This window comes from Leopardus geoffroyi, chromosome C3, assembly GCF_018350155.1.
Source record: "Leopardus geoffroyi isolate Oge1 chromosome C3, O.geoffroyi_Oge1_pat1.0, whole genome shotgun sequence".
NCBI classification, from domain to species: domain Eukaryota; kingdom Metazoa; phylum Chordata; class Mammalia; order Carnivora; family Felidae; genus Leopardus; species Leopardus geoffroyi.
Window position 1 is genome coordinate 78976632 of NC_059338.1, and position 13647 is coordinate 78990278.

General features: G+C 56.0%; 1 protein-coding gene across 3 annotated transcripts in view; it reads left to right on the plus strand.

Annotated features, from left to right (window-relative positions):
• The first annotated feature begins 6165 nt into the window (after positions 1-6165).
• ST3GAL1 (ST3 beta-galactoside alpha-2,3-sialyltransferase 1) overlaps positions 6166-13647 on the plus strand; it is a 94424-nt gene continuing 86942 nt past the window's right edge. The window contains exon 1 of one of the 3 annotated variants that reach the window (XM_045453590.1): positions 6166-6526. The gene's annotated coding sequence lies outside the window, so the exon portion shown is untranslated. Of the gene's footprint in view, positions 6527-9991; positions 10523-13647 lie in introns of those variants that run through there. The other 2 variants (XM_045453593.1, XM_045453591.1) reach the window with 2 other exon arrangements.

The following is a 13647-nucleotide window of genomic DNA, read 5'->3' on the forward strand; positions in this document are numbered from 1 at the left end:
CTTGGGCAGGGTGGGAGGTGGGGGGGAGTTACCTATAGTTACGTTCTTGAACGATTGATTTATTCCATAACCATTTATTGACCATCACCACGTCCTCAGGGCTCCGACCTTGTCCCTCTTCATTTTCTACAACATCCCCAGGTGACCTCATCCACACCAGGTCCCCACCACCACCCGTTGTCTGTGAATCTAGTCCTGCAACCCAGTCCTGAACATACTACAGTCTGCAGCCTGCCAACGCCTGCACCCCATCCCCTCCCTTGTGTCTGCACGGGCTCGTGACAGGGAGCGCAGAGCACAAAGATGAGGCTATGTTACTTCGGAAGCGAGGTCATAAAGGGCATATGGCTTCTACTCCGTTCCCCTGGAATGCTCCGTCTCAACATCTAGCCTCTATGGCCACGTGGAGGTGCTCTGGTGGACTGAGTTTCGTCTTCAAGTCAACTCATCCCCGATCCCAGACCCACGAGTGAAGAAGCCTCCGGACTCCAGCCTCAGCCATTCAAGGTACTCTCAGCTTCCCAGACACGTGGGGCAGAGATAAGCCCACCCTGCGGGGTTCCATCCAAATTCCTCACCCCCAGAACCCATGATCAAACGCACGCAGGAACGGCCGTCTCATGCCTCTAGTTTTGGGGATGTTGTGTTACGCAGGGTTGGTAACCAGAGTCAGCGGCAAATGAAAAGTTCCACAAAAAACCGAAATGGGACATGTGAAAACGGTTCCTTTCTCCTTCCGCAGTCCGAGGTGTCGTAGTTTAGAGATGGCCACCATCCCCTGAGTGTCAATTATTTTTGCAGTTGGGTTACAAATAATAATAAAAAAAATCTCAGGGCGCCTGGGTGGCTCAGTCGGTTAAGCATCCAACTTCAGCTCAGGTCATGATCTCACGGTTTGTGAGTTCGAGCCCCGTGTCCGGCTCTGTGCTGACAGCTCAGGACCTGGAGCCTGCTTCGGACTCTGTGTCTCCCTCTCCGTCTGCCCCTCCCCGACTTGCACTCTGTCTTGCTTGCTCTCAAAAATAAACAAACGTTAGTCACTTTTTTTTTTTTTTAATAAAAACAATCTCACTATGGTACCCTCAAGAAACCGGGCTGAGCATGGTTAAACGTTCTCCCTCACAAAACAAGGGATCTGAGGGAAGATGTTACCAACCCTGAACCCGTTGTAAGGCCTTCGGGGATCAAAGGTTTTTCTGTCAACCATTCATGCTTCTGCCGGCCTCGCCATGAAAGATGGGTGATGCCTGCCCAGATGTCTCACTTCTGCTCCTTCCTCAGGTAATACCCCTGGCCTCTGCTGGATTCCCGGAATGAACATGGCCTCCAGTCTGGACACCCCAGCGCCGGCCTCCCGAGGCTGCCGGAGTGGTCTGGCCAGCATGCAAATGTCGCCGCGTCCCCGTTGCCTCTGCCCGGTGTGTGAAGTCTCGGAGCCTCTGCCAGCATCCAGAGCGAAGTCCACAGTCTGCTCCACCCAGCTTAGCAGGTGGTACGTGAACCGGATGGGCTCACGCCTCCTGCACACCGCACCCACCCCCCTGCTCTCACCTAGTTCTCCCAGAGATCCCAGGACACCTGTCCCCCAGGAGCTGCCCTCTGGTGGAGGAGGTCATCAGGAAGACGTGACTGCCGGCTGACCCAAGAGCTGACCCCGGGGAAGTGGAGGGCCTTCTCCCCCTCCCCTGTCCTGGGAATGTACATGCAGTCTCTCCCACACCGTTCCCACAGAGGGAGCCGTCTTCAGGGACAGGTGTTGTGGAGACCGCCTCGACGGCGTATATGACCGAACCTCACAAAGGCCTCTCTCTAAACTTTTAAGATTCTAGAAGGTGGGTTCAGGTATCTATTCATCTTGAGGCACTCAAGATCAGGCTTATAAAGTAAGTTCTCTTGCTTATTCAACCTGCCACTTACCAACGTGGAGTGACCCGCCTCTGTCTTCGGTCTCTCCCTATCTTCTGTGCGTGCGGTCAGTTTCAGACTACACTCCAAATGCTCCTGGGTTTGTGAACCAGCATCCTCTAAGTGACCTCACTACACCCACCTGTTAGCCTGTCACAGCGCTGCCCCAACGTGGTGAAATCCCAAGCATGGTTAGTCCCCTGCCAAACTGTGGGCTCCTGGTGGGCGGGGACCGTGTTGTGCCCACCTCCACGTCCCCAGCATTTAGCACAGTATGTGGTGAATTAAGGTGGGCCCCAAGTGCCCAGTGACTGCTGTCCTTACAAAAGGAGGAGGCACGCACTCACACAGTCACACACACACGCACACACACACACACACACACACACACACACACAGAGCCATGTGAAGGGATCATCTACAAGCCAAGGAAGGCCGAAGATTGCCAGGAGCCACCAGAAGCTGGGAGAAAGGCACAGGCCAGATTCTCGCTCAGAGCTCCCAACAGGAGCCCATCCAGCGGAAACTTTGATTTCAGACTTCTGGCCTCCTGAGCTGTGAGAAAATACATGTCTGCTGTGTGGGGCCTCCGGCTCGCGGTAATTTGTTATGGCAGCATCCAGGAGGGCTGGACCCAGTGTCTACGATGTGTAGGAGGCAGGGTTCTTTAAGGGTCCCGCAGCCCAGAACGGCAAAAACTCTGAGGATACCGTGATCAGTGCTAAGAAGCAGAGTTCCCTCATCCCAGGCCTTGCATTAGACCTCTGGATCTCTAGCCTCCGAAGTTTGGATTGGCATCCTTAGACAATGGCAGCCATTGAAGATGTAAGGGTTTTGAGCTTGGGAATGCCTTGGGGGCAGTGAAGGGACTTTGGGGGAGAAAGGAACCTGGCTGTAGCTGCGTATGGTTCTCAAGCATCTGGCAGCAAGTAACAGAACCATGACCTAAAGTGGCTTAAACAAAATAATTGTTCTAATACAACAGAAAGTCTAGATGTAGCCTTCAGGTACGGTGTGATCAGGGCTCTGGAACTACTTAGCTTCAGTTTGTCTCCCCTCATGGGTACAAGATGTCGTCCAGAGAAACTTGAGTTAAAAATACCTTCCTGTTCATGTCCAGTTGGAAATAAAGAGAAGCTTCCCAGGCCTTACTCTTAAGGACTCTTTTCCTAGAAAACACAAATATATTTCTTTGTCTTCTTGATGCAAACAGGGATTAAATCTACGTATTCCTGAGCCAAATTCTGGCAAAGAGATTAGTGCGGTCGTGATTGGACAAGATTAATCAGCTGCCTTAGCATGGATGTTGGGTCTAACGTGTGTGAATAGCGTAAAGCATGTGATTCTGCGGAAGAGTTCTGCTGACTCAAATGCCCCCAAGATTCTCAGAACTGGAAGGGGGCTTAAGCGTTATGAGTCCTGCAGTCCCTGTAATGCAAAACATGTAGCTCTCCTTCCACGTGCTTACTCTTCAGGTGGGCACTTGCTGCCTGGGCAGCCCATTCACCGCTGGGCTGTTGACCCAGGACCCGGTGAAGCCTGCCAGTCAGATTCCTCTTCTGGAAAAACTAAAATCCGGAATAAATGAACAGTGGAAAGTGAAACTGGGAAACAAGAAGGACTGTTTTGACAGCTGCCCCGCCGTACAGGGGCTGGGGCCGCAGACACCAGGAACATTTCAGGGCAGACCCTAGGACTTAGCAGAAGGAGACCGTGGGCAGGGATGGAACAGAGCAGAGAGGGGGCAAGAGCAGGGAGAGAAAGCGGAGGGAGGGAAAGAGGGACAGAGCCAGAGCCAGGAAGCCTGGCTGTGTCTCTCCTTCCGGCTTCTGTCAGTACATCCCCCTATTACCTCTTTTTATCGTAAGGGAAGTTGGGGCCCCAATACCGTGGTAAGTAAAACCCTGCCCAAAACAAACGGCCACGTGCCCAGCAGCTCTGAACTCACCGCTGACAAGCCGGGCTGCCCTTTTCTGCCCAATCGCCCAGATAGCATCAGGGCCCATTAGGATCCCTCCTTTCTGATGTGTGAAGAAAGGGGGCGGGGAGAGGAAGAAATCAATTTCCTTCACCATTATTACCCAGAGCTTTGCAGTTGCTCTGAACACACGGGGGCGGGAGGGGGGGGTGAGCATTAAATCAATGTCAGGGCTCCCTGGGGGGACTCACTGTGCAAACACTCCCAGTAATGACTATGGTGACTGTACTAGGCAGGGCATGTTAGGAGACACTCGGGATGACAACGGGGAATGCCCTCACACACACCCCTGACACATAGCCCCGGAGGATGTGGGCTCCCCGAAAGGTCCGAGGGCCTCGCAAGTGCTGCCTCCATGGAACAGAGGACAAACCCGAGACGGGGAGAGGCCCTGTCTGTCACCTGGTAAAAAATAACATTGCAACACAACTGAGGCGGGCGAGAAAAAGCCTGGCCGGGTTAACCCCTCCGAGACCGAGACCGGGAAAAGGTGCAGCTGATGGAAATCTTTTTCTAGATAAGGTGATGATATATGCATGCTTCACCACAGAGTCCCTTAATTAGGAATTTCCATTTTACTGTGGAGTCACCGGCGGGAACTGCCAAGGACCTAGGGCTGAAATTAAGAGCTGTCTTTGGTTCTTGGCTGCAAAGGAGAACCAGCAGCTGGATGTTTGGGGGCCACTTACTTGCTCAATCTGGTCGTCTCTCCAGATTCACCTAGGATAAAATGGTGCAGTCTTAATTACTAATTCTTTAATTTTCTAGTGGTGAATTTTCGCACTCTCTCCTCCTGTTTTTCAACCTGCTCCTTTTCTACTTCTCTATGCTCTGAATAGCTCCCTTTTCCTCCTCCAAGGCTGAAAAGTCTCCTGGACCACCCTTTACCCATCCCCCCCCCCCCATTGTGAGTAGGGGCCCAGCATCCATGAAAGCCAACTTTCACTGGGTACTTACTATATGATAAGCTTAGTTGTAACGGTTCAACATGGATGGATTCACTCGTTTATTAGAACAACCTTATGGGATAGACAGCAATCAGTCCCGTTTTCACAGAAGAGGAAACTGAGGCACAGGGCTACCTAAGCTTAGATTCTGTAACCAGCCTAAGATCACACATCCAGTAGGTGCAAGACAAGACTGGAAGCATTAAGTCCCATCCAGCCCCTGGTCTGAAGCACACACTCTGATGAATGACGCGCTAGGGAGCTATCTCCACTGCAAAAGGCTGACCTCTCCAAGGGAAGAAATGGAAGCCAGAAGAATGAAGGGCCCCTTAGGCCACGCTGTGCCTCTGTCCTCTGAGCATTGCTCAGAGAAGTTACAAAAGAGGTAAAATCCCCGTAAGGGGATAAAAGCTGTGCAATCACACGTTTTTTAATGCCTCTTAAACCTGACGTCCAGCATTTAGCCTCTAAGACTGTCAAGTCCGTCACTGAGCAAGAAGTCTCCACTGCCCTCACTTCCCTATAAAGGAGAAACGGCAAAAGCCCCACAAACCTGAGTCCCACAGGGGGTCCGGTCCCAGAAGCCCCAGTCCCAGGTCGCCGTGGGACCTGCCCCTGCCTGGCGTCCCGCTGCCTGGCGCTCACCCTGCCCTGGACCGCGGTGCAGCCTCCGCATCTGGGAGGAAAAAACTGCGGCGGGCAGGCGAGCCAGGGCGGGGACCGCGCCGCGGTGGCCGCTCTGCGGCTCGGAACGGGGTCCAGGCTCGGGCCTTACCAGGGCCCCAGCCCCGCCGCGCTCCTCCCCTCCCCCTCCCTCAATCCCACCTCGAGTCCCGCGCCCTTAAAGGAAGTCCATGGCTTTGCCCGGTCACCAACAGGGTGTCGGCCGGCCCCTTCTGTGCTACGGTGCGGCCGACTTGGGCTCTTCAGGACACCGCCACGTCCTCTGGGTGGGCGCCCGTCGCCTCCTCCCCGGGGTTGACCCCACGGGTCTCCGGGCGATTCTTCCCTAGTCTTTCCAGCCCGTGGGCGGCGGCGGCGGCGGCGGCGGCGCGGAGTGTCGCGGAGCTGTCCCCGCAGAGCCCTCCCGGGGCGGCGATCCGGTCCCCGCGCCGCCTCTGGCGTCTCCCCAGCCTGGCCTCCGCCGAGCCGGCTGCGGCCCACGTGGCTCCGGAGCTCGCAGGAAGCCCCGAGCGAGCCGAAAGCCGAGCCGAGAGCGGGCGGAGGGGGCGCGGGAGGGGCGGGGGGGGGGGGAGCGGGCCCGGGGGGCGGGCACTGGGCGGAGGAAGGGGAGGGCCGCGCGCAGCCCAGGCGCCCGCCCCGCTCCGGCGCGCCCCGCTCCCGGCCCCGGCCGGCCAGGGAAGCGGCCCCTCCCCGGCCGCCCGCCGGCCCCTCCCGTTACACCCGGGGGAAGGTGTTCCCGAGACCGCTCCCATCCTCTCCCCGCCTCCCCGCTTCCCCGGCTCCAGCCTCCGCCGGCGGAGCTCCACTATGCCAGACAGTTTCGACACTTTGCAAAGACAAAGACCAGAGGGAGGAGGAAGAGGAGGACAGGGAGGGCGAGGAGGAGGAGGGAGAGGAGGACGGCGCGATGTGAGCCGGGAAGGGGGCCAGTGCTCGGGACAACCCCCCCTTTAGTCTCCGCGGAGCCCCTCATCTCCAAAGCCGCGGAAACTCCAGCGTGTCTCCGGCTGCGGTGAGTGAGCGCGCCGAGCCCAGCGCGGCCGGGGTGAGCGGGGGGCTGCGTCCGCCGGAGTTGGGGCAGTTTCGAGTGTGTTCTCCAAGTGGAGGGGCGGTTGCCCAGAGCCGGGAACAGAAGTGGTCGGGAGGGGTCTAGGAGGGCTTGACAGTGGAAGTGGGACTGTAGACCCCGGGCGCCCAGGGGAAGACACGCGTAGGGAGACCCCCCTTCCTTAGCCACGGCGACACCGGGGTCTTCGGGAGAGGGAGGAGGTCCGGGAGGAGGCCGGGGCTCCGGGATCTTTTGCCGTTATTGGAAGAGCTGCTGGGACCTCAGCGGGGAGCCTGCGCCAGGTCTGGGGCAGCGGTCCCCGGGGTGGCCCCAGTGACATTGCACCGGCGCCAGGCTGGAATCTCCCTGGTCCGGGCCGCCAGAGGGCGAAGCGGCCAGCGGGGCCGCCGGTGGGATGAGTCCCCTCGGGGTGGCTGGCTCCGGGGCTTTCGAGTGGAGCGAGGGGCGCGGGGCCCGCGGAGGCCGCCGGTGATCCGATCGAGCTGCGGCGGGACAGTGTACGGATCGAGCGTCCAAATCCGCTGCGAGCAGGAGCACATCCGGGAGTTGGCCGTCGCCCCCGGGGACGCCGCCGGCCCACGTTACTCCGGAGACGACCGAGAAGTCGGCGCCCGGGACGCGGCAGCTGGACGTGGCGTGGTGGGCAGGGAGGTATTGGGTGGGCGCAGGGGAGCGTGGCGGGGGTGGTGCGGGTGGCAACTCGAAACTCCGGAGTCCGCCCCAACCCCGTTAGGCGCCGCAGCTGCAGCGAGAAAATCTGACAAAAGTTAGCAACTTGTCTGCGTCTCGTGGGTGTGTGACCTGCGCGGGGCAGGGGCCGCTGTTTGGGAGAGCGCAGGGCCAGGGCAGCGGTGACCCTGGGGCCGAGCGCCCGGATGGGGCTACGGCTAGATTCGGAATCCGGACCGTGGCGCAACTTTGAGCTCCTCCTTTTCGCTGAGCCTGAGTGTGTTTGAGCGTGACCTTGCGGGAGGAAGCGCGGCTGAACTTGAGATGGGGGTTGAGGCTGCGCCCGGGCTGCCTTCAACGTGCCCCGCGGCCCGGTCTCTGGGGGCGGGCGTCTGCAGCGTCTGGGTTCCGATCGGCGGCTGGAGCCCGGAGTCCTTCCAGCCTGCTACCCGAAGGTCTCGGCCGGCGCCTGCCACTCTCAGGGCTCGGTGGGGGCGCTCGGCGGGCGGACACGTGCGCGCCCAGAAGTGCGCGAGTGGTGGGGGCTGGGCGGGTCACTGCGTCTCACGGGCTCTGTGTGTCCCGTAGAGGGAACCGGCTTCGTCCCTGAGGGCAGCGACCACTTTACCGAGGGGCCGCATCAGGCATCCGCCTGGCTCTCATGTGCCCCACCTCTAGGGACTCCTGGCTCCTTCTGGCTCACCACCCTCGCGGGTCCCCTCGCCACGCGGATTTGGGCCGAGATGTCCCCTAGGGAGACAGCGAGCGCCCACCGCCGCTAAGGCTGAGCGTGTGTGTTTGGCCGGGGGGAGGGGGAGGGGTGGAGGAGTGGGGGGAGAAGGAGATAAGCAGAGAACGAGGTTGTCCAGGAGCGGTAGCCACCGCGCCTGACACACAGTAGGGACCGAGGCTGTTTGAAAAGGCCTCTAGGTGGAAATGCGCTGGCAGGGGCCGGAATGTCCCCTTCTCGCCTTCTCCTCCCCATTTCTACCACCGAATTTACGTTCATCCCCCTAACCAAGGCCTTTCGGCCTCTAGGCGTGCCTTGAGCACCTACTACGCGCGGGGTTCAAAACTGGGCTGTTTAGAAGCTGAGGGCGGAGCCGCCTGGTGTTCCTTCCCTGGAGCTGCGTAAGGGCGCCCAGGCGGTTCGCAAAAGGCAAGGCGCACTGCCCCCTGCAGGCTGCTACGGAGACTGCTGCTTGTGGCCGAGGTGGGGAAGGGGCGCCAGTGAGGGCACCTTGCCTGGGCTCCTTGGAGGTACCTTCCCGCACCTCTTCTTCCTACCCCAAAGCCATGGCCTGACTGTGTTCTAAAATCCCGCAGTTGGCTGGAAAGATCGACCAGAGTTCACCATTCCAGCACACTCCCACCCTCCCCGTAGATCCCAGGTCTTTCATCATCTCCGTCTCTGACCTTCGAGCCTGAGACTTGGAGCTCCCAGAATCTCAGTTTTCATATCTGTAAAATGGGGTCATCACTATTACTTTACAAATGTGTTGTACAGAGTTACATAAAATTGTGCGAATACGTGTGCACGTGTGGATATACGCATTCACGCGTTCACACTACATATGCATATCCACATACGGTGACTCAAAGTCTGGGGAGAGGAATCCCATCTTCCAAAATATTTAGTTTTGCTGAACAAATAAATAACAGAATGAGTAGGGGGCCCCTTCCTCTGCCTTTGAACACCTCCACAAGCCTGGCAATGTACTGTCCCTGCATTTTGCCAGTCCAGGCTTTACCACCGGGGCAAGGCGAGGGCCTGGGCCGGAGCAGGATCTTCCCCTCACCTCACTGGGTGGGCAGGCCTGCGGAGGCCTCTTGAGCCCTTGGCTGACGGAGAAAACAGGAAGTGTTGCCAGAAGAAATGGCAGAGGGTTTTTTTTTTTTTTTTTTTTTCTTAGGGGGTGTGGATTCTGCTCAGTGTGGCTCTGAGTAGCCCGCTTGCTGACCTCAGGCCTGTGTTCCCTTTCCGGGGGCAGGCTAGGCATTCCCCCAGCTGGACATACCAGCAACCCTCTGACGTCAGGGACTTCCACAGAATCGGCTGTCTGGAGCCTTTGGTCCCCTAGGTATGGTGGGGTGGGTCCGTCTTTGGGCCTGGCAGCGAGGGGTCCTTGCAGATCCTGGAGCCTCAGGGATGTGAGGGGCTCTGTCTCCCCTCTGCACCAAGCAACCCCTAGGCCAGGATATCTCCTGGGGGCAAGTTCTCAGCAGCACCTTCCGCCCCCAGGAAGGGGTGCCTTTGAACCTCTTGGTCAGCTCACCTAGCTTGAGTCCCTTGCTGTGTGTGGCAAGCTGCTGACTCAGAGGAGTTATATTTGGACAGGGCTTTGCCTTATGGGATCTAGACCTTAACCCTCTCCCCAGGCTCCCTCCTACGCCATGAAAAGCAACCAAAGTAAAGTAAAACAAATCCACCAGTGATCTCCTTATCCTGCTTCCCAATAAATCCTGTATACACAAAGGACAAGCACCACCCTCCCGTGGAAGAGCTGGCCTGGTTACAGAGAATTCTAGAATAAGGCTCACATGCCCTTTGTTAAGTTGTGGACCACACGTGTAACCTTCGCTCCCCCCTTGCAGACCCAAGGCTCTGAGAGCGCTCTTCTCTAATTTGGGCACAGGAGCCCAACCTTGGGCCCCAGAGGAAGTCCCAGAGCCAGTGCGCAATTGCTTTGTAATTTGGCACCCGTCTGTTCCAGGCTCTGGTCTCAGTTTCACTCTCTGCAAAATGAGAGGCTTGGAGTTCTGCTGACATGGCCTTGGGGCCCTTAAAGGCTTTCTTCATGAAGACAGCCTGTGCCCTGCTTGTTTTTTGCTCCAGCACCGTCCTCAGAACTTTCCGGGCATTCCTGGCATCACAGACAACAGGGCCACCCCGTGCAATGACGCCTCCTTACTCACTGTGAGTGCTCCAGACTCCCAGAGCCCACGCCCGCTTGGTGAAGTCATTCGTCAGCAATTCTCAGCACCGGACATTGAGAGACGCCCCAGAAGTTTCAGACTCCGGGGTCTGAAACTGGGCAGAGCCGAGGTGGCATTTTGGGGGAGCCCCGATGATGTGTATTGCAAACAGGGACCTTGGTGACTTCACCAGGACCAATAGGGTTCCCACTCGAGCTGAAGATGTTCATAGAAGTCATTTTGTTCAATATTTTCGTATTAATTCAAGAATACTGAAGCCCAGAGGGGAAATCAGGGGACCCTGAGTGACAGAGCTGATCTAGAACACCAGTTGGTCTCATAAACTCCAAATAGGTGAGTGCCCTGTGTTTTCCCTTCCCCCTACCCCCATTCTTTTCCCTGCACTGAAGTCCTTGTTTCCCTCTTGGAAACCCAACATTCCTTGGGAAGCCTGAGGTTTGACTGTTTCTTGGGTCTTGTTGGGTGGATTGTTTTGATTTCCGTTGATCCAACATTTATTAGGAACTTAACTGTGTTCTACTCACCATGCAAGATGCTGGAAATAGAGAGTTGTAAGAACTCTGATCGACCCTTGTTACCATCCCCCAGAGGTCACTGCGTGGCGGGGAGGCGCACGGGTGCACTTGAAGAGTTTGTGGCAGTATGGTTTGCACGGGGCGGGAGCACGCATGTGCCGAGGGAGGGTTGGGACAGAGAAGGGAGTGGATTCCTGTGCCTTGCGGGACCCACAGGGAAGAATTCACTGAGGAGCCAAAGCCCGAATAACTAGGGAAGTCACACCGCAGGAGAGCGAAGGTAGTTTCTTGCCTGCCTAGAACTGGTATCTAATTAACATGGTGTGCGCCTAGTGAGCCCAAGAAAAGTGAAGTAAAATAAAATAACAGGCCAGATGTAGGTCTGTTCTGCGTGGTTCTGCAGAGGTGAGGGAGCTGGGATTTCAGGGCTTCGGTGATTTGGCCCCACTCCTGCAGTACGTGTCGATTTCTGGTTTGCCTGGGTGGGATTCATCATTGCCGTTCAGCCAGAATGCAGGTCCCTGAATTGAGATCTTCCAAGGGTTACGGGCACTGCAGTGATGGTCTGTCAAATAGAAAGTAGTTGCTTTGCTTTCGCTTCAAGAAAATACAATTCTGTGCTTTATTTTTCATCCTTGTCCTTAAACTTGATGTCAGAATTACATGGCTGCGTCGAGAGAGGGGGTTTTAAAAGGCATGGCAGGCAGGTGGGGGACAGTGCCCAGGTTTTCAGGCACATGACCACATCTAATTGTGTGAGCTCAGGCAGGCCCTGCACCTCGGGGGCTAGGGTTCAAGTGCAGGTGGGTTATCTCAGGACGCACGGTGAGGATTAAAGATCCTGCATGGAAGAGTGCCTGATGCCCCAGCTAAGAGCCTGTGCGGGCGGGTGAGCACAGGAGGTGCTGCTTTCTGGAGGCACCGAATTCAAACAGAGCACTTGGGAAATAAAGGAGTTGACTGAAGGCGGAAAGTTCTGGAAAGCTCATGGAAAAACACTTGACGTACAAGGCTGGTGTTGATGTTAAACGGTTTGTTAATAGCCCCCATTGGAAGAAGCAAGGCCAGACGATGAGGTTACAGGAACAGCGTGCTTTTCTCATTCCTGTGGGTTGTGAAAATAATAAAAAAAAAAAACTTTGAAAGTTTTTTTATCCCTAGGGCTTGACACGGGGAATTACCAGGAGCTGGAATATGGGGTGGGGTGGGGGGAGGGCGGTGGGGAAGTGCACGGGTGGGGGTGTGCCGTGCCCTGAGCCCTTCCCGGGTGGCCTGACAGGCTCAGCAACAGGTGCGACCTGTGTCAAAGTTGAACACACGCGCGAGTGGACTCGGTCTGTCGGGGTTAACGCTGGGACGAGTGTTGGAGACAGGACTTTGGTGTCAGGATATTTCTTACAGAGTCAAGTGGATCCAGGCAGGGCAACCCCTGGCCTAGGACTCAGGACTCCTAGCTCCTGGGCCTTATCCCATACTATCAGTTCTGGCCGAGGACTTAGGTCCATCACCGAACCTCTTGGAGTCTCCCGTTTCCTCAACTGGTAGATGGCCGTCTAGAATTCCCACCCTGCGTGGGACAATTGGGAGGTGCCCCCAGCAGGAAGCCTTGAACTTGCCTTATTGATAATAAATAGAGTCACATCTGCTTTTTAGTAAGCACTTAGGGTGTGCCCAGTACAGCGGCAGGTATTTTGAACAGAGAAGCATTCTGGATCCCAGTAGCAAACACGCACTCATAAACTGAGTGGCGGGTTTACCTGAGCCCAGTTACCACCCCCCCACCGTCTCCTACCCACCCCCCTCGCCCCCCAAGAGGCAGACGGAGGGATGGGTGAGGGGCACTGGGAGCGTGGCATAGGAGCTGCTAGAAGCCTCTGAAGAAAGCCTGTCTCCTCAACCTGGCAGGGAAGAGCCTGGGAGATAACGCTGCCATCTTGCTGAGTCCTGCCTGCCTTCCACAATCCTTGGGGCACCAGGAGCTGAGCCCAGCCAGCAGCCAGAGGCCAGAGAGTTCCTTACTGGGGCCTCTCAGGAGCAGGACCGCCCTGGAGGGTGATCTTGCACTCACCTGCCTTCTCATTTGATTCTGCAGCAGCCGGGGGCGGGGGTGGTCACAGGATTCCCAAAGGACAGAAGCCGGAGGCAGGAGGGGAACTCCCTTACTCCAGGCCCTACCTCTGGGGCAAGCTGGACTTTTAACCCTTGTTCTCTATTCCCGTAGTAAGATAAAAGAATCAAGTGTAAGATACTATTGGGGCACCTGGGTGGCTTAGTGGGTTAAGCACCCGACTTTGGCTTATCACGATCCCAAGGTTCGTGAGTTCAAGCCCCGTGTCCCAGACCCCGCTTCAGATCCTGTGTCTCCTTCTCTCTGTTTCCTGTTCTCTTTCTCTCTCTCTCAAGAATAAATAAACTTTTTTTTTTTTTTTTTAAAGTGCAAGATATTATTATGAAGACCTTTGGGACTTCCCTAGCATCTTTGAAAGAAGCAGAGTAGCCTCAGAATTAAGGTTTTGGTCTGAGGCTTATCAGTTATTTCTCAAGGATCATGTTACTTACCTTGTCTGGGTCTCCGTTTCCTCTTCTGTCGTGGGGATGATGCTCCGTAGAGTTGATGTGAAAAATCAAAGAGTCACCCAACAAACGTTAGCTTTTGTGCACAAGGGTCAAGGTTCAGACGTGTGGTTTTGGGGTTGGTGGTGATTCCTCCTGTCCTTTTAGCCTATGTGATATTCAGATAATACTGTTTGCATGTTTTTATCTTAAAAGTTTTTTCCTTCCAAAAACATCCGGGGATGTTCTTCTGACTTTGCGTATGTGTATGTGTGTACGTATTTCTTTCTCCTGTAAAATATTTAGAAGTTCTGTAACCAAGTCTGATTCTGGAGCCCTTAAGAGAATAAAAAATAACAAGTTAAACAGCCTCAGTCATTCAGAGGTGAG